This window comes from Bombina bombina, chromosome 5, assembly GCF_027579735.1.
Source record: "Bombina bombina isolate aBomBom1 chromosome 5, aBomBom1.pri, whole genome shotgun sequence".
In the NCBI taxonomy this organism is placed as follows: Eukaryota; Metazoa; Chordata; class Amphibia; order Anura; family Bombinatoridae; genus Bombina; species Bombina bombina.
In genome coordinates this window covers 98229128-98250877 of record NC_069503.1, presented here as the reverse complement: position 1 = coordinate 98250877, position 21750 = coordinate 98229128, and the positions used below count along the sequence as shown (strand labels likewise).

Here is a 21750-nt window from a genome sequence, read left to right as displayed (position 1 = left end):
CTTATCCATAGGTGTAGATGAATAAATTATTTTATAATGTTGGTAAAAAGATTCCAATATGTCTTCTGGGGCATTCAAATGACTATCCTTGATCTGTATTGATTCTATCGTTGGTGATTGTTTAAAGTTTTTTACTAGTTTAGATAGCAGCTTACCTGATTTATTTCCATATTTATATAGGTTCGCTTGATATTTTAGTTCTGATCGAATTGTTGAGGCTGTTAAGAAGGAATCCCGTTCTTTTTTCAATTTGGCATATCTAGTCCAGTTTTCTTCTGATTGAAAATTTAAAAATCTGTTATAAGCATTACTTACTGCTGCTGTTATTTGCTTTTCCTTTAATCGAGAATTACGCTTGCCCCTCGCCATATAGGCGATGATTTCTCCCCTTAATACCGCTTTCGCTGTCTCCCAGACAACTGAGAAGTTAGATACTGATCCAATATTAAACTGAAAAAATTCTTCTAGTTTATTTTTTAGCCAATTACTGAAGAAGAAACTTAAAATCCTTAGTTAAGTTAACTCAGCAAACGAGTACCCCAAAGAAAGGGGAAAATACATTTAGATACCCCAGCAGGGTCAGGAAAAACAAGATGAAATAGCAACAATAAATCTCTCTGACTTTACATTAACGGTTCACCACATTAATGTACTCAATAAAGGTTTAACCTTTGCACCTGCAACAGATTTTGATTTATTCAGCACGCTTTTAGACACAAATAAATTTGTAAGAAAAGTAGTACTAAAAAAACATTTTTTTGGTATAGATACACAATCACACACTTCCCCCACAACTGATACACACCCTAACACTATTGGTTTACTATTTTCTGATTTAACAGATCTTACCACTCTCACCACACTTCAACAACACTCACCCAGTTCATATACTCACTCCCCAAGCACCACCCAGCAATACACTTTTAAGGATAAATCACATTTTTACCCAGTTAATGCACGTGATCACACAATAGATTTGTTTCAAAGGACCATAGAAAAGGAACTAACCGATCTTCACAAAACACTCCAGTCAACCACAACAAGTAAAGCCAGAGATAATTTAAGCCGCCATGAGAGAAAAGCACTTAAAGATCTACAAGATAACCCCAACATAGTCATCACTAAGGCGGACAAAGGAGGGGCCATTGTTGTCTTAAACACCACTGATTATTTAGATGAAGTACACAAACACCTAGAGGACAAAGATCAGTATATGAAACTCACATTTAATCCTACCATAAATTTTGTCAGCAAATTGAAGAGTCACTTAGACACAGGTATTGAACTGGGCTACCTAACGGAAGAATTAGCGTCATTTTTTCTGATAAAAGACCCTACCATACCAAGTTTTAGAACTGTCCCTAAAATTCATAAAAATCTTACTAGACCACCAGGTAGACCCATTGTGGCAAGCCAAGGATCCCTATGTGAAAGGCTTGGTGGGTGGCTTGACCACATACTCCAACCGATTGTTCAATCCTTACCAGGCTACATTAAAGACAGCGGCCATCTAATCCAGCAACTCAATACAGTCAACTGGAATTGTGAATACACTTGGCTCACAATTGACGTGGCTGCTCTTTATTCAAGCATTCCTCATACAACAGGCCTTATAGCGCTTCATGAGATGTTACTTAGACACACAGATTATGACATAGGTTTCATTACATTTATAGTAGAAACTGCAGAATTTCTACTAAAACATAACTATTTTGTACATGAAGGAACTTATTATTTACAGCAACGAGGCACGGCCATGGGGGCAAAATTTGCCCCGGCCTATGCCAATATTTATATGGGTTGGATGGAATTTTGTTTTATTTTTTCAACTGAATTCCAATTTAAAAACAATATCAAACTATACGGTTGCTTTATTGACGACCTCATAATCATTTGGGACAAGACAGATAATGAGTACACTATAGAACAATTTATGACCTACATTAACAACAACCAATTAAACCTTGTCTTCACACACAAAAGTGACAACCAATCCATCGATTTCCTAGACTTAAAACTCAGTGCAAATTTGTCAAAATTAAAAAATTTTACTTCCACATACAGAAAACCCACCTCAAAAAATACAATTCTAAGGGCAGATTCATGCCATGTCCCACACCTCAAAAAAGGCATACCTAAAGGCCAATTTCTACGACTCCGTAGAAATTGTTCCAACTTAGATACCTATAGGCAAGAAGCAAAAGAATTAACCAACAGGCTAGTCAACAGGGGATACAATAGATCAAAACTTGATCTAATCAATAAAGAAGTAGAAAGTACACAGAGGAACACGTTATTCCAGAAAAAGGACAAAACACAAAATGAGGAAAATATAGTGTTCTCTACTCAATTTAGCAGGCAATACTATAAAATTTGTAAAGTAATTAAGGATAATTTGACAATACTAAAGAGTGATGATACATTGAAACAAGTAATATCTAAAGGCATTAAATTTGTAGCTAAAAAAGCTCCATCAATAGGAGACTTAACAAACAAAAAATTCTCAGAGAGACCACAAACACAAACTAATTGGCTGGGCCTCAGTCCTGGATCCTTTAAATGTGGCCACAGACCCTGTAAAAGCTGTGAGTTTACCAACACAATCCACACCTTTACCTCTAGTAACACTAAGGAAACCTACACGATCAAGCAAAGGATAGACTGCACTTCGCAGTATGTAATATACCTGATTACATGTCAACTCTGCTTCCAGCAATACATAGGCATCACTACACGTCCGTTAAAAGATCGCATTAGGGAGCACTTATTATCCCTCATTGAAAAAGAAGCTAGAACCCCAGTGGCCAAACACTTTCGCCAACATGGAATAGGTACTGACCACTTCTCATTCCAAGGAATAGAGAGGGTTGTCAAAGAGGCGATAGAACTGCCAAACTCTTGAAAAGAGAAGTCTTCTGGATAGTTAAATTAAATACTAGATATCCCAATGGGATAAACAGAAGACTGGATGTGGATTTATATGTGTAATTCACTCTACTTGGACATATTCCAACCCCCCTAGAACTAACTAAATATGATTGAAGTCAAAAATTCTTCGGAACATTAGATCTAATTACACACTTGACACATCTCCAACACCCAGTTCAAACACTTGAACACATATAATCAATACGATCCTATCTATTCAACCCATTCAGTACACACACACAAAAACATAAATAATAACAACAATAAAACTGACTCTTCTATCCATTAGCCCTTCTAGTGGTCTCCCTAGCAATACATAACCAACATATATACATACATACTTAAGCTAAGACATCTATATACATTTAATACACATAAAAGAGATTATCAGGGTATAGTATAGCCTATGATACCTTTAGATCTTATAATCCATTATTTAATTATTAATTGGACAAAAAGTTGCCTTTATATGATTGACCATTACAAGCATTGTCTAATCTAGATTCTAGTCTTCCTTAGAAAAGAATTTTCTAATTTTTCAGCCTTTTTTAAAAAAAACATGAATAATACATGTGGGTAATAAAAATAAATAAAAAATAAAAAAATAAAAAATTAATTTCCCCCTTCAAGATGAAGTGCACCTACATTCAATTAGCCAGCATAGACATTCAGAACTACATCTTCTATTTTGATGGTAGGAAATTACTTTTTACCTATTCATTTATTCATTGATCATTTCTTTTTTAGTTATTATTTATATGTTATATTTTTATTTTTTATTTTTTATTCTTTACTCACATTCCCATCCCTATTTTTACTTTTACCTTTACATTTTTATATTTCTTTACCATTTATTTTTAATTAACATTTTTATTCATTTACTTCTTATTCAGTTTTTATCCATTTATTAAGGTATTCATCATGAGAATTATTTATGTTTAATTATTTACTAGTTTTTTCAGTAATCCTCATTTTTTACTTTAGTTATATTATATTAATGTTTAATAATATAAAGTATTTTATTTATTGATGTGTACCAATCAGTGTTACCACAGAGTTAATAATATTAGCCTCAGAAACAAGCTGAAGACACAAGAGTCTATATCACAAAGGCTATAACTCATTGAAGCAACACTGATTGGCTTAGACCTCAGTCCTCTCAGGATTGGTGAAAACCAGGTTTAAAAGGCTCACACTGTTATACTCTATCAGCCTCCGATGAAGCGCATGTACGCATGCACGAAACGCGTCAGGCGTTCCTAACTGTGACCCTGCATACCTGTATCTATTTGGTCTTCAAATAAATTTATGATTTCCAGCATTTCCACAGTGAGCAAGCGTACCTCTTTCTTTGCCTGTTTGTTTATTTTATATCCTGAACATTGACCGTATAAATCTACTATTTTATTAAATTTGGGAATATTTGACGATGTGTTTGAGATATATAGTAGCAGGTCATCGGCATATAGGGAGACCTTCACCTCTTTTTTATGAATTTTTATTCCCTCAATCTGATGTCTAACTTTCAATGCAAGTGGTTCAATTGCTAGGTCGAATAATAGAGGTGAAAGAGGACATCCTTGACGGGTTCCTCTTTCCATTCTAATTGTATCTGATACATGCCCATTAATAACTAGACTCGTGGATGAATATAAACATATATTTTCCACCAGTTTATAAAATTTGTTATCAATTCCAAAGCGTTGTACGGCATCTAATAAGAACTCGTGATTAACACGATCAAATGCCTTTTCGGCGTCTACCGCTAATATTGCGGCATCAGACTGTTCTTTCAATGTACTCTCTTCAACATTCTTAAAGTAGTCAATAATTAGAAGTAATTGCCTAATTTTTGCTGCTGAACCGCGGTTGCGAATAAAGCCCACTTGGTCTTTATGAATGACATCTGCTATCCCCTCTTGTAATCTTGCTGCTAAAATTGATGTGAATATCTTATAATCTGAGTTTAACAGTGCTATTGGTCTATATGAGTCCCTGTTCGCTGGATCTTTCCCAGGTTTAAGTAGAAAGATAGTATTAGATTCTAAAAATTTATTTGGTATTTGGACCTCGCCTGAGAAATATTGGTTAAAGAGTTTAGTTAAGTTCGGAATTAAGGTAGGTGCCATGATTTTATAAAAATAGTTAGGCATTGCGTCCGGACCTGGAGCTTTCTCAAGTTTTAATGATTGGATAGCTTTTGAGACTTCGAGCTCAGAAATAGGCCCATTTAATTTCTGGCTGAACTCAGATTTGAATTTCGTGATCTTTAAGTCTTTCCAGAACACATCCCTAGCCGACTTATCCATAGGTGTAGATGAATAAATTATTTTATAATGTTGGTAAAAAGATTCCAATATGTCTTCTGGGGCATTCAAATGACTATCCTTGATCTGTATTGATTCTATCGTTGGTGATTGTTTAAAGTTTTTTACTAGTTTAGATAGCAGCTTACCTGATTTATTTCCATATTTATATAGGTTCGCTTGAGATTTTAGTTCTGATCGAATTGTTGAGGCTGTTAAGAAGGAATCCCGTTCTTTTTTCAATTTGGCATATCTAGTCCAGTTTTCTTCTGATTGAAAATTTAAAAATCTGTTATAAGCATTACTTACTGCTGCTTTTATTTGCTTTTCCTTTAATCGAGAATTACGCTTGCCCCTCGCCATATAGGCGATGATTTCTCCCCTTAATACCGCTTTCGCTGTCTCCCAGACAACTGAGAAGTTAGATACTGATCCAATATTAAACTGAAAAAATTCTTCTAGTTTATTTTTTAGCCAATTACTGAATTTCGGATCGTTATTTAAATATTTTGGATAGAAAAAACGCGCTCTTCTTGTAGATAGATTATTTACTGGGATATCTAGCATCACAGGGGCGTGATCTGAGATATAAATTTCTGAAATGGTAGCTCTGGCTCCTCTTTGATATAAGCTATCATTTACTAAAATAAGATCAATTCTGGATAATGATTTAAATGCCTTTGAATAACATGTATAATTTTTTAAATCCGGGTTTTGGACCCGCCAGATATCTCTGATGGCTAGATTTTGAAAGATAGTGTTAAAAATTTTTGCTTCCAAGTTATCTTTTTTAGGTTTTTTTTGCGCAATACCTCTTCTCAGTCTATCGAGGGGACATCGGGGTGCCATATTAAAATCACCTGCAACTATTACATAACCTTCTGCTACTTGAAGTAGTTGAGATTGGAGGGAGTCCCAGAATTCTGTTTTAATTGTGTTGGGGGCATATAAGTTGCATATTGTATATATAGATCCTGCTATTTTCAATTTTAGTATTAAATATCTGCTTTCTAAGTCTACTATTGTGAGTAGTTTGTCATATACTAATTTTTTTCCTAGTAAAATAGCTACCCCGTTTTTTCTATTGGAGGTCGGAGCGCAAATTACTTCTGACATCCATGTCGATTTAAGTTTCATGGATTCCTCTAGATTTAAATGTGTCTCTTGAATTAGTGCTATTGATGTATTAATCCTTTGTAGGTGTGATAAAATCATTTTTCGTTTAATAGGGGATGTAATTCCCCCTATGTTCCATGTTGTGAGTCTAAGATTTTTACCCATCTAGTATATATTTATTAGTGTAAGTAGCAGATATGCAACAAAAAAAAAAATAAAGGAGAAAAAAGGAAAGAAATAAAGGTCTCCCTCAGCTCTGGAATTACAAAAAGATTATCTATTATTAATATCATGGTATAGATATGCAAGAATTTATTGATGGTATGGGAGAAAAAGAAACATAGAAAAAATGTATCTAAGCGATGGTTAAAACCCATGCTCTGCTAATTTTTTCTCTGCCTCGGCTACTGTTTGAAAAAAAAATGTTTGACCTTCTACAGTTACCTTGAGCCTAGCAGGATAGATAACTGTGGCTTGCCAGCCGACCTTTAGCATTTTTCCACAAACTGGGGAGAGCTCCTTTCTCTTAGAAGATATCTCCATAGAGAAATCTTGAAATAACAATATCTTTGAGCCCTCATAGACCAAGAGCTGCTTTTTTCGGTAATATTGCATAAACAGCAATTAATCCTGATAATTTAAAAATTTTGCGATAATTGGTCTTGGTTTAGAGACATTTGGCGATCTCCCCAATCTGTGAACTCTCTCTATCAGAAAAGGCGTAGGTGGTGGGGGAATGTTCAGCAATTGAGGAAGTGTGAGTGTCATGAATTTCATTAGATCTTCTTGCTGTACAGATTCTGGGTATCCTATAATTCTTAAATTATTCCTCCTTGCCCTATTCTCAAGATCATCTATTTTAGCTTGGAGTTTATTTATTAACTTTTGGTTTCCCTCAATTTTTGGGGTCTGAATATTTGTCTTATCCTCAAGATCAGAAATTCTCTGTTCTATTTCTTGTAGTCTCCCAGCGAACTGTTTCACTTCTATTGCTAGTGATGCGATGTCCTGCTTTATTTCATTTTTTAGGGAATCAAATTTAGGTGATATGGCCTCTAGGATACTAGAGACTAAAGATTGTGTGTTTTGAGATTCTATGGAGCTTATGCTCTGTGATTGAGCAATAGAGTCGTGTGGTGCTACAGGGGTCTCTATGGGGTTTTTTGTTCTGCGCTCCTTTGATTTTGCTGCCATACCTGGATTAGTCTTGGGAGTGCAAGTGGGGGAAGTGATATATTTGTCCATATACTCAGAAAGAGAGAGAAAAGCAAAAGGGTTCAATCAATGTGTGTGCGTGTGAGAGAGAAAAAAAAAATGCTGGGAGTGAGTGTGGGGATAAAAAAAGAAAAGGGGTGATTAATATGTTCTTATGCGAGTTTGGACCAGAATTGGCAGGGAATGTAAATAGAGACTACTGTGCTAAAGAAAAGAAAGATTCTCATTAAACCATGAGCTATTAATTAACACAGCCAGTTCACTAGCTCCAAAGAAAGAGGCAGAGATCTCATGTAGAAGCCTTTTCTAATTGCTTATATGATTTTGGAATACTAAATTTCAACTTTGTATGCTTAATATAGATCTGTTCTTTAAGAGATATTACAGCCTCTGCAGCAAGATCTTAATTTTTTGAGTAACTATTGTATCAGTATTCTTACAGGTGCTATGGTTTATAATGTGACAGATTTCTGACCCTTTAGGCTTAGGCTCTCAATTAGTTAAAATACAGACTATTTGTAAATTATATATCACCCCTATAAATCTCACCTCTATAGTTTTTCCTTTAAATATCTAGTAAAGAAATTTAGTGACTACAATAACAGGGATAAGCCATTCAATTATACAATTATTATAAGTTGTAACAAATTCTGGTATTTTTTCTAAAGAGTAATACAAATTCCCTTTTTAGTGAGGTTAACAGGCTCAATGGAAAGAATGGGTTCTATGTTTGCCAATAAGTAGAAAATATATCATGTTATAAAGATAAAAAAAAGGCTGCACAGATACTTAATTTTTAGATATTAAAGTAATACCCAGTTCCTGATTTCATTTAAAAAATAATCTAAGTTCCTATAGGCCAAAAAGCCTTGCTGCAGTTCTTACTGAGATTAATAAATACAAAGGTAGTTCTTATGCCAGTTACATATGAATCTAGCTATTAAGCATACTTTAGTCCGTTATCAAGGCAAAGATAGAAAAGAGTTCTTATAGTTTTTGTAGATAATTTTACTTCCTTGCTATGCCTTTTATTCATTAAAGGGGAAGTTGTTCTCAAAGTAGCTTGATTTTAACTTCTTAAGCAGGTTTTTTTGTTTGTTTTTTTTTAAGCAGCAAAACTTGTAGGATAGAAAAGTCAATTTCAGTTAAATGCCTTCAATATTTTAACTTTAGCATAAGCCAGAGATCAGGTACAAAGACACAGATTATTCCCCCTTACCCCAATATGTTCCTTGTGCTTCAAGTTGAAGTTGGGTATGGAGCAAAAAAGAAAGTTTGTTCTGAATCCCAACCTTTCAAACTCTTTGCAATCTTTAGACGCTTACCAGGCTTAGCGGGGTGTCCTTCCAGCTGGTCTCAGCAAGTCCCAGTATGCTGAGTGCCTCCGTCTCCGAATCCCTCCATGCAGTTCCGGGGGTGGAGAGGAGGAAATGAAACCAGGTTCACTATCCTCCGCGCTGAGCTCAATGATCCATCCGCTCACCACACGCAGCACCGGTGGGTGGGAGCGGGCTTGATTGCCCCCGAGGCAGGTCAGGTGCCGGTAAGTTGCTGTGAGGGTCCGCGCTTCAGTTTAGCAAGGGGGAATAATTCAAGGCAGGCTGCTTCTTGCTGCTGTTATGCTGCGGATTGCTAAGTCTGGTTAGCCCGGCATTTCCTCCAACAAGATTTGTAAGAAAAAAAGTCAGCGCTTCACTTGTGCTGCTAGCCAGGGTATAATTCTTTCATTATGGTAAGTTTACCCAGTAAAATGCTCAAATGGGTTATTAGTCTCTCCAGAGAAAGGTCTTTTATCTTAAGCGTATGATATCAGTTTACGCTGTGGAGGGTAGCTGGTGTGTTGGCTTTAACCAGCTGCAGAATTTCCTTCTATCATGAAGGATCCAAGCGCTACAAACCGCCAAGGTGTAACTGCAGAGTGATGTCTGTACAGGTGCTCAGGTGCACTAATGCACAGGTGCAGCCTATGCACAGTCTCCTCCTCTTCCTCCCTTTCTAGGCCAGAGTATATCATTTTAAACAACTTTCCAACTGACTTCTATTATTTAATTTGCTTCCTTCTCTTGTTATCTTTTGCTGAAAGGTTTATCTAGGTAAGCTCAGGAGCAGCAAGGAACCTAGGTTCTAGCTGCCGATTGGTGGCTGCTTATATATATACCGATTGTCATTGGCTCACAAATGATACGAAGAGAATAAAGGAAATTTGATAATAGAAGTAAACTGCAAAGTTGTTTAAAATTGTATGTTCTACCTAAATCATGAAAGGTTTGTGTATACTTCAGGTACACTTAAAGGACCAGTCAACACAGTAGATTTGCATAATCAACAAATGCAAGATAACAAGACAATGCAATAGCACATAGTCTGAACTTCAAATGAGTAGTAGATTTTTTTTCTGACAATTTTAAATGTGTCTTTTTCCACTCCCCCTGTACCATGTGACAGCCATCAGCCAATCACAAATGCATACACGTACCATGTGACAGCCATCATCCATTCACAAATGCATACACGCTTATTCTTGCACATGCTAGGAGCTGGTGACTCAAAAAGTTAAAATATAAAAAGAATGTACACATTTAGTTAATGGAAGTAAATTGGAAAGTTGTTTAAAATGGCATTCTCTAGGTGACATGCCCTCTGATCTGGTTCCGGAGGAGGAGCTCAGGTGTATGGTTGTTTGTTGCACCTGTTCAGTACTACCTCTACTGCAAGCTGTTGGCGAACTTCTCGTGCCTAAAGCCCTTAGACCCTGGGTGGCTTGCCTAGTCAATTCATCGCTTCTGGAACTGATACAATGCCATAACATTGCACTGAGCTGTAACCTGCAGCCGTTTGAAGATTTTTGTACTATTATTGATATAAGTATTGAAAGCTGGAAGATAATACTTAGCCCTGGTAACTTGGTATTATATCCCAGCTGGGGACGTACCCAGTCTGACCCTGGCGGGCTTGCTTGGCTGTGACTTACCCTTTGGCCAATTGTATGATAACCGCCAAACTGGGAGCAGAGAACCGGCTGTTTTTCCTACATGCAGAGTCTATGAGTTCCCCAGCTGCCTCGACTTCTGTGCATGCCGCGCTGTCCTGTTGTGGAGCCGAGGCCTTCTGACCGGCCAGACCTGGGATGATTCTAGCTGATTTTTCTGGCTGCCTGTGAGAGAGAGGAGCAGAGGGGTTGTGATACTCGTTTTTTCCCTTCGGCTCTGGTGTCCCCTCCCACCGGTGCTGCGTGAGGGGTCTTGAGGCTGCTGCCTTCCACCTTCTACTCTCAGGTGCTGGCCTGGATCCAAGGTAATCGGGCAGTATTTCTGGTTTCTGGCGAACCCGACTGAAAGCTCCCCCCCCAGCGGTGCTGCGCGAGGGGGACGGCACTGGAGAAAGACATTTCATCTAATATGGATATACTTGGAACCTGCGGCGGGTAACATATCTATCCCTGCAATTATAACTCACGTTCCTTCTCTCCTCCTTTCCCTGATACGGCTATATTTTGTACAAAATAGGGGTAAAACCTGGCCAAGGGAAACAAGGGAAGGAAAAAAACCAACGGACAGGATCTTGGTTGTCTGGGGCAAACTAGGGAAAGGCTAATTAAGAGGACACAGTTTTATTTTTTGCAAAGCCCTACTATATCTGACTTTTGTATTGTTTCTACCTGGACTGAGGTTAAAATATTCATAACTGCCTAGAATAGTTACTCATAAGTAGGTGGGTATTGGATCCCATAAATATACCGCTCAGATATTATAGTATCTCTTCCTGCCTTGCTTGATGACAGGCAATAAGTAGTTTTTCTGAAAAAAAAAAAAAAAGAAAAGAAAAAAAAGCCTAACCTGGTTAAAAATTTAACTTAGCAGGGGGACTGCTTACTTTCCCTCTTAGCTGTACTGGACAGATTGGGAAAAAAAGTAATAAATTACTATTTTAGGTTTTGGTTAAACTGTGTATAGCAACCCAGGTGGTTATAGTTTTATTTAGGCTTTCTCTTATTTGTGTAATGTTTGGCTGAAGCGGGAGAAATGCACGAATTCCACTGGTTGTAACACAATGTAACAAACTGTATTTACGGTGAATTAAGGATACAGAACTTCTAGATTCCCTCTAAGCTAATCTTTTCTTTATACATATTCCATCAAACTATGTTTAATGAGATTAAGTGATGCAAAATTGGTAGAGATATGGTCAATTCTGTTATCTTGCTAAACTGATCCAAGCTATGAGTTTGTCAAAATGATTGAATAGCTATGTAAAAACTGCAGGGTTTTTTCAAAGTGTATCTAGGGATAATCTAGGAAGGGAAATTTTATTTTCTGTTTCTTTTTGTTGATGTTGAGTTTTATGAAAATTAATTGGGCGCAGGTATAGGCTAATAAAGATCCCTTTTTTTCAAATAAACAATTTTTAAGGCACAAGTCCACTAGGATTTCTATCTGCAACATATTCTAACCAAGTGCACTCAAAGTGAATCAAAGATGCAAAATCACTAGAGCTAGGACGTTTACAGTGTAATAAGATTTTCAATTCCCTTCTTCCCTTCTCTTTCAAATTGAAGTTACAAAAATAAATCAAGGGTAGGGAGAAAGGGAAAAAATATATTAATTTTTTTTCCCCCCTATTTTTTAGAATCCCTTGAAAAATAGTTTTTTTGTTATTCTCTAGAACAGTGATTGTCAACCTTTTTTTTTTTTGCCGTGGCACACTTTTTTACATTTAAAAATCCTGCGGCACACCACCATCCCAAAATGTTACAAAATCACACGTAGCCTAATACAGCATATATATATATATAAAATACACTGTTTTATTGGGGAGAAGGTACAAATAATTCACGTTATAATTTATTATTTGGGTGCAGACCCTGTTACACACATAACCTTACTACCAAAAAACAGAGAGAAACATAGAGAGGACACAATAGTGCCCCCTCCAAAAAAGTCAGGGTTTTCAGCACTCCAAAAAAGTTTACAAAATAATTTAGTCTATAACACATTGGAAAAAAAATTGTAAATAATATAATTTATAAAGGACAGGTGTTCTCAGCTCCAGTGCGAATCAAACAATGGCTGGGTCCCCTAAGCGAAGACCACACACACAATGAGTATCAAATATATATGTGCAAATATATGGATACATTATTTACAATGCGTAAACTGTATAAATAGAAAAAGCTGGCCAGCTCACTAAAAGTTAACTCAATGCAAGCAAAAACCTTTTTATAAAGCTAAAGTGGTTATTAAGCAACACCCCTACCAGCAGGTAGCCCTGTATGCCCACAGGACTCTGCTACCATGGATAACAATGGGGATCCATGCAAAGTAACTCACCACACAGTAATAGATAAATGGCAACACCTCTCTCAGAGGATAACTCAATAGAAATTGGAAATCTGTTATCTTGAGAATGAATCACCTGAGGATCTATGCCAAATGCTATAATATACTGTACAACAGTGGTGGCTGGTGACTTTTAAAGATGGGGGAGCACTAGCCCCACCCCTCAGATGGCTCCACCCATTATATATATATATATATATATATACTGGGTACAAGAGTCCTGTCACTGGGGCAGTATAAGGACATATATATATATATATATATATAAATCAGGAGACAGCACTCAATGGTCTTGACAATACTGGATTTATTCAGTGACGTTTCGGGGAATACACCCCTTCATCAGACCTGTATATATATATATATATATATATATATATATATATATATACACAGTGCTGTCAATCAAATCTTATATCTGTTTTACAAATAACACACACTGACCTATATATATATATATATATATATATATATGTTCCAATGGATTGTCCCCACTTGTAGCGCAAAAAATCTCTCTCCAAAGAAAAATAAAACTTCCTTTATTGTAGTATCAAAAGTAAAAACATGACAGCCTACACACGACTGTAATAAAGCACTAAAAGTAAAAACACAGTGTCAGTGATCTGAACCACATGCAGACATGTTTCGTGCAGTTGCGCACTTGATCACTGCTTGAAAGCAATCCTGATCACACCTGCTTTATAGCACTTTTCTTAAAGAGACATTTGTAAATGTTAGACTCTGTGTGCTTGAACTCTCTCTTTGCTGCCTATCCTTTGTTGAAGAACATGTTTCAAAAAATTATTTAATACATTTGTAGAAATTTTTTTTCTCTTCTACATGTATATTAATAATATGATGTTAACTTTTATACAATAAAAATTACCTTATGTCTTTGCCTCATTTCTCATAAGTATATCTTATACCACTAGATAAAATTGCAATCTTTCAACTGTAGTACTTTGATGTAATTTATATATGACACTATGTGTCATACAAAAAATGTTAAATTTATTTCTAGAGTAAGGTTTAGAGTTTACAATATATGTAAAGATAATTTATTGTTTAAGACTTATATGATGGCCATATATTATTTCTCCCCTTTTCCTTATCTAAAAGAAAAGCTGTTGTGTATATATTAATTCACAAAAAGATCCAGGTCTCTACGCATATTGAGACCTAATGGATTACATGTTTTTAATGTGAAAATCCAGAAGACTTCACGTTTGTTAAGTTTATCTTCTCTGTCTCCTCCTCGTTTCCATAGAGGAACATGATCTATACCTTGAATTTTTAATAAAGACACATCTGAATTATGCTGACTTTTAAAATGTCTCGACACTGGTGTGTCGGTGTCATCATCCTCTATTGATCTGAGGTGCTGAAGAAACCTATCTTTAATGCTACGCTTGGTTTTACCTACATAGTTAATTTTACAGAGATCACACGTAAGTAAATATACTACATGTGTAGTTGAACAATTTATGTAATACTTAATTTTATAATCTTGCTGGGTAGCAGATGAAGAAAAAGTATCGCCCTCAATGACATGGTTACAAGTTTTACATATATTTCTCCTGCATCTAAAGAATCCCTTTCTCTCTTTTAGCCAGCATTTATTGTGTTTTATTGGAAGATTAGATGGAGAGAGGTAGTTTGAAAGTGTTTTTCCTCTTTTGGGTATAATATCTACACCCTCTTCCATTATAATTTTTAGTACTGGATCTGAGTATAACACAGGTACAGTGTCTTTAATGATTTTACTGATGTTTTTAAAATCAGTACTATAGGTAGTTATAAACCTGGGTTTCTCAGTGTCCCTTCTTTTTGCATCTTTCCTTTTATATTTTAGTAAATCCTCCCTAGTTTTTTGCTGAACACTTTCTTTTGCTTTAATTAAAGTGCCTTCATTATATCCTCTCTGTTTTAGTCTTTCTTCAATGATTTTACACTGTTTATTATAATCTTCCTCATTAGAGCAATTTCTTTTGGCCCTAATGAATTCACCCTTTGGTATTCCTTGTAGCACATGTCTCGGGTGACATGATTTGTATAGAAGTGTAGTATTGCCTGCTGTTGGCTTTCTGTAAAGTATAGAGACTATTTTTTCATGTTCTACATCTGCTTTTAATGTAAGATCTAGAAAGTCTATTGACTCCGTACTTTCTTCTCCTGTGAATTTCAACCCACATTTGTTATTATTTAAATAAGCACAGAAATATTTTACTTGATCTGTATCTCCTTCAAAAATGAAAAGTAAATCGTCTATATATCTGAAAAAATGTATGATTCTCTCTCTATGGGGATTTCTCTCTCCAAAGACGTGGAACAGCTCCCACCAACCCATAAATAGGTTGGCGTATGATGGGGCAAACTTGGCCCCCATCGCTGTTCCACGCCTTTGGAGAAAGAAATCTGTTTTACAAATAACACACACTGACCTATATATATATATATATATATATATATATATATATATATATATATATATATATATATATATATATATATATATATATATATATATATATCTATATATAAAATATCTATCAGACATTCACATGATTTCTATATTTTATTATATTTTGAGATAGAAGCACATTACTTTAGGATGCACAATATAAGCAAAATAAATCCAAATCCTAGGTTGAATGTAATTAGAAACATGAATCAAACCTTGTGCTATCTAAGGTCCTAACAGTCCACTGATTTCAATGAAAGCTCAGCTCCAGGGCACTGCAAGTTTGATCATTGACCTCTGTTTGGGATCTGCCGCCACGGATCCAGAAGCAAAACAAGGCGCGTGCAGGGCAGGGTTCAGCCAGACTTGTGTATAGTAATAATCCATTGTCCTCCTATTCCCATCCCCTGTGTTACCAGCACATGTTCCTCCACTTTCTATCCCCTGCACAGTGTACTAAGTAACTAACCACACGAACCGCAGCAGCCTCTCCAGTCTCCTCAGTTATATTTACCAAGCCAGGGCTGCAGGGCCCTGCAATCAGCATTCAGTATACACCATATGGCTCAACTCACCTGCTCAGTCCAACTCTGTGCTGCTCAAGCCCCAAGCAGGTCGCCGGCCGCTGCGCTCCATCACAAGTCTGTGACTGCCCAAAATGAGCTCCTCTCAGGTCCACTGTCCTCACACATGTACTGCAGTCTGCAAGTGCAACTGCAACTATCATATGGGCCCGGTCCGGTCTCAGCAATGGCGACTGCATTCTGACTGCAACAGTAGGTGTAGTTACGGCGTAACTGTTACGCTCCTGCCTCCTCTCCTCCCACACACAGTCAGCTCAGCGTGTGCGAGTGTCACATGACAGCTGGCTCCCACACACTAAGAGCTGTGCGAACAGGAAGGCTATGGGCTGGCCTGTAGGTGGCGCTGCAGTCAATGCAGTTTTAAAGTGGAAAGTGCTTTTGCCTATACTTCTATGTATTGAACTGCACAGCATGTGCGATACATAGAAGTATAGGCAAAACAGCCCTTTCCACTTTCAGGTTTCAGCAGCCTAATATGCATGATGATAGACTGCACAGTCTCACAGACACAGACAGCACACAGGAAAATAATACATTTATTAATAAATATAATATAAAATAATATAAATAAAAATAAAAGTTTTCATAATTTTTTTTTTCTCATTTTTTTTTCTTCTACTCATATTCTTCCCCCTCCTCTGCCCCCTGGGGGTTCACGTGCAACAGTGCACATATGGAGGAGCCTCCACTGCTGTACAATAAAGCAATATAACAGGTGAATACATACTTAACAATTTACACACTAGGTACAATAAACAACTCCCCAACCAGAGGGTAGCACCAATATTTCAAAAAGGTACCCGCTACCATGGTAGTATTTAGGGATCTAGGTTTATGTAATGCTAGATGTGTAATCACAGCCGTATTCAAAACCACATAGTTGTAGCAAATAGGGTAAATCTTATGCAATATACTGCTATATACTTAAAAGGCATATCTGTTCCACTCCGGCATTATTCGAGCTGCAGTGTGTAATGTTCGTTACAACTCATTATCCCCAGAAAGTACATTCCATTTTAGGGTAACGAGACTCGTAAGTCCATAAATACATTACAGTAACTTGTTAGCATCAGGAATCTTCCTCCTTTAGGTGCCTTTTAAAGTAGTTTAAACCGGAGACAGTGCCTGCTTCCTTCTGTGGCTACGAGGCTGTGTTTGCAGCGTGCATCGAGTGAACTCAGGACCCGGTTCTCAGTTGTGAGAATTGACGTCACATGCCAACGGCCGTTTCACCCCCCACGTGACCAAACGTCATTGGGGATTTCTCAGGGCGTATAACTTAGAGTTCCATATGTGTTCCTTTTAAACACAGCCCGTGATTTGGATTGGTGAAAGTATCTTTGGTGAAATTATAACAATATACATTTTATTACTTAGAGAAGACAAACTATACTTGATTCTTGCAATAACAACATGTTAAGCAAAGTTACTTTATAATGATATACTTTATCAAATTAGCTCGTTCTGTATTAATGCAAAAAACATTTGCACATATATATACACATTTCAAAAATTATTACCACTAAGGCAGTGTGTGCGAAACGAGCACCGAGAGGCAAAAGCAGGTTAGAGACTCATATTGAAAATGCAAATGCAAAGAGGCTATATACTGTTATATGTAGCCCACATATATGGCACATATGAATCAATTTTATAGAAAAGGGGCAAAATCTAATTTTTCATTTAGTCCCTTTGGTGACAGGGTTTTTAGCCTATATATCCATGCCACTTCTTTTCTAAGTAGCAAATTATCGATATCCCCACCTCTACCATGTAATGAGCATCTTTCAATGCCTATTACTTTCAGATCATCTACAGAGCAGTTATGGCATAGTTTGAAGTGTAAGGCTATATTACTGTTTATGGTTCCCTCTTTTGCATTGGAAATGTCATTGCGATGTTCTGTTATTCTATCTTTCAAAATTCTCTTAGTTTTACCTGTACACTGTGTGCAGAATTATTAGGCAAATGAGTATTTTGACCACATCATCCTCTTTATGCATGTTGTCTTACTCCAAGCTGTATAGGCTCGAAAGCCTACTACCAATTAAGCATATTAGGTGATGTGCATCTCTGTAATGAGAAGGGGTGTGGTCTAATGACATCATATATCAGGTGTGCATAATTATTAGGCAACTTCCTTTCCTTTGGCAAAATGGGTCAAAAGAAGGACTTGACAGGCTCAGAAAAGTCAAAAATAGTGAGATATCTTGCAGAGGGATGCCGCACTCTTAAAATTGCAAAGCTTCTGAAGCGTGATCATCGAACAATCAAGCGTTTCATTCAAAATAGTCAACAGGGTTGCAAGAAGTGTGTGGAAAAACAAAGGCGCAAAATAACTGCCCATGAACTGAGAAAAGTCAAGCGTGCAGCTGCCAAGATGCCACTTGCCACCAGTTTGGCCATATTTCAGAGCTGCAACATCACTGGAGTGCCCAAAAGCACAAGGTGTGCAATACTCAGAGACATGGCCAAGGTAAGAAAGGCTGAAAGACGACCACCACTGAACAAGACACACACGCTGAAACGTCAAGACTGGGCCAAGAAATATCTCAAGACTGATTTTTCTAAGGTTTTATGGACTGATGAAATGAGAGTGAGTCTTGATGGGCCAGATGGATGGGCCCGTGGCTGGATTGGTAAAGGGCAGAGAGCTCCAGTCCGACTCAGACGCCAGCAAGGTGGAGGTGGAGTACTGGTTTGGGCTGGTATCATCAAAGATGAGCTTGTGGGGCCTTTTCGGGTTGAGGATGGAGTCAAGCTCAACTCCCAGTCCTACTGCCAGTTTCCGGAAGACACCTTCTTCAAGCAGTGGTACAGGAAGAAGTCTGCATCCTTCAAGAAAAACATGATTTTCATGCAGGACAATGCTCCATCACACGCGTCCAAGTACTCCACAGCGTGGCTGGCAAGAAAGGGTATAAAAGAAGAAAATCTAATGACATGGCCTCCTTGTTCACCTGATCTGAACCCCATTGAGAACCTGTGGTCCATCATCAAATGTGAGATTTACAAGGAGGGAAAACAGTACACCTCTCTGAACAGTGTCTGGGAGGCTGTGGTTGCTGCTGCAAGCAATGTTGATGGTGAACAGCTCAAAACACTGACAGAATCCATGGATGGCAGGCTTTTGAGTGTCCTTGCAAAGAAAGGTGGCTATATTGGTCACTGATTTGTTTTTGTTTTGTTTTTGAATGTCAGAAATGTATATTTGTGAATGTTGAGATGTTATATTGGTTTCACTGGTAAAAATAAATAATTGAAATGGGTATATATTAGTTTTTTGTTAAGTTGCCTAATAATTATGCACAGTAATAATCACCTGCACACACAGATATCCCCCTAAAATAGCTATAACTAAAAACAAACTAAAAACTACTTCCAAAACTATTCAGCTTTGATATTAATGAGTTTTTTGGGTTCATTGAGAACATGGTTGTTGTTCAATAATAAAATTAATCCTCAAAAATACAACTTGCCTAATAATTCTGCACTCCCTGTATAGTAAAGTGGACACGGGCAGTATAGAAGATATATTACATTATCAGATTTACAATTGATAAATTGTCTGATTTCATATATTTTTTCACCTGTGCTAAACTGCCTTGTTTTTACTATGAACTTGCAAAAGACACAATTTCCAAATTGAAAGCAACCTTGTAACTTCTGTCGTTTTTCTAGCCAATTTTGTGCTTTGGGATTGCGTGTAAAATTGCTCTTAACCAATTTGTCTTTTAAATTTGGAGCTCTACATGCAACCAGTGATGGAAAATCACCCACCACACTCTTAACATTCTCATCTGAGAGTAGAAATTGCCATTTGCTTTTTAATATCTTACGAACTTGATTCCAGTGTCCATTATACTCAGTAATAAATCTTACCCTGTTATTTGTTTTTTTCTCTTTTTTCTCAAACAAAAGGAGAGTCTCTATTAGTTTTTAGAGCCTGGTTCATAGCATATTTTACATTACGTCTTGAGTAGCCTCTTGCTTTAAACCGATTGGCCATTTCTTGTGCATATGTCTTATACTTATTCCTACTGGAACAATTCCTTCGAAGTCTAAGAAATTGTCCAGTAGGAATCCCTTTAATAAAGGACGGTGGATGGTGGCTAGAAGCAAGTAGTAATGTATTAGTTGCAGTATTTTTTCTGTAAATTTCTGTAGTAAGCTTGTTACCTTCTTTTTTAATTTTTATATCTAAAAAAGGTAACTCTGTTGTATTATATTCACATGTAAGGAAGATGTTAAAATTATTTTTATTTAAATTGGAAACAAATTCTTTTAAAAGGTCTGCGGACCCTCTCCAAATGATAAATATGTCATCCACATACCGACGCCATATTAATACTGAAGAGGCTATCCATTCATTAAATTCTTCAAAGACAGTAAGGAGTTCCCATAAGCCTAAATGTAGACATGCGTATGATGGGGCGCAAGTCGCCCCCATCGCCGTACCCCTTATTTGTTTGTAAAATTTATTGTCAAATTTAAACACGTTATTTTCTAGAATGAACTTTAAAAGCTCAACTAGAAATTCAGTATGTTTATCAAACTGGCTACCTCTAGATTCAAGAAAATGTTGTGCAGCTGCAATTCCTAAGGAGTGAGGAATAGAGGAATAGAGAGCCTCTACATCCAATGATACTAATAGGGTTTCTTTATCTACTTCTATCCCATCTAACTGTCTTAATAAATCAGTGGTATCTTGAACAAATGTGGGCAAGGACGAAACAAATGGTTTTAAATAGCTATCCCCCCATCCTAAGGTACTCTGGTATTCTCCAGTAGTTACTCCTGCGGTTTCCCTTGTAGTATACTGCACTTTCCCCCCCTATTAGAGAGTATGATAATCACTATAGATCGTACATTTGCTCATTATTATATGCCTGTGCTTTTACATTTTATGTTGTACAAAGGTTACAAAAATATCGAAAAATGTGAGGTCTGTTTGTTCTGTGATGTAACAGGATTGATTTATAATGTGGTTCTTATGACCAATATGTCCTTTTTGCTTATCTTTGCGATTTTTTGTAATGTATCACAGTGGTGTTGTACTATGACTTTTACCTCAATAAAAATAATTTAAACAAAAATATCCATTGACCAATAGGAGACAGCTTAGGGTTTTATAAGAATTTCCTAGGGCAAAGTTTGCCAGCTTTGATTACGGCTCTAAGCCAAAACACATCAGCTGTTTGCTTTGCTGACCTCCCTATTTTACTATATGGCCTGGTATCCTGGCTTTTTTAATGAGCGTTTCAATAAAATTTGTTTATTTTAAACTCCATCTCCTGGCTGGTGCTCCTTTACTCTGTACCTCTATTATGCTTGACCTACCTAGTGAGCACAGTCAGTGACGATACTGGATCACTGATACAGCTCCAGGCGATGAGGTATAGGAGCCGATCAGATACGGCCCAATCACGGAGAAGTGGGAGCTACACACCCCCGACGCCATCACAAGGGAAGTTATCCTATTGGCGGATTATTGACTAAGGGGCAGTTACATCCCATCTAACTGACCACACACAGAGGATCTGTACAGACGCGCCCACAGTGACGTCAGAGGAGATCACAACTTGGAAGCGTGAGTGTGAGACACGGAACACTATGCTCCGGCAGGGCATTCGATGCAAGTTAAATACTGCAGGAATCGAGTGAGCCAGGTGAGTCTATAGATCGACTTTTGTACTACTGCAATAGGAGTAAGCTGATATGCTTGGTCTGTCATAGCCTCATGCGTTGTGGACACTTTGCAACATGGTCTGTATTTGAACTTTATTTTGATGAACTTTGTTTGT

At 37.0% G+C, this 21750-nt stretch overlaps 1 protein-coding gene across 1 annotated transcript in view; it reads right to left on the bottom strand.

Moving 5' to 3' along the window:
* LOC128659976 (gastrula zinc finger protein XlCGF26.1-like) overlaps window positions 1–21750 on the bottom strand; it is a 434460-nt gene that overhangs the window by 401302 nt on the left and 11408 nt on the right. The gene's annotated exons all lie outside the window — the stretch shown is intronic.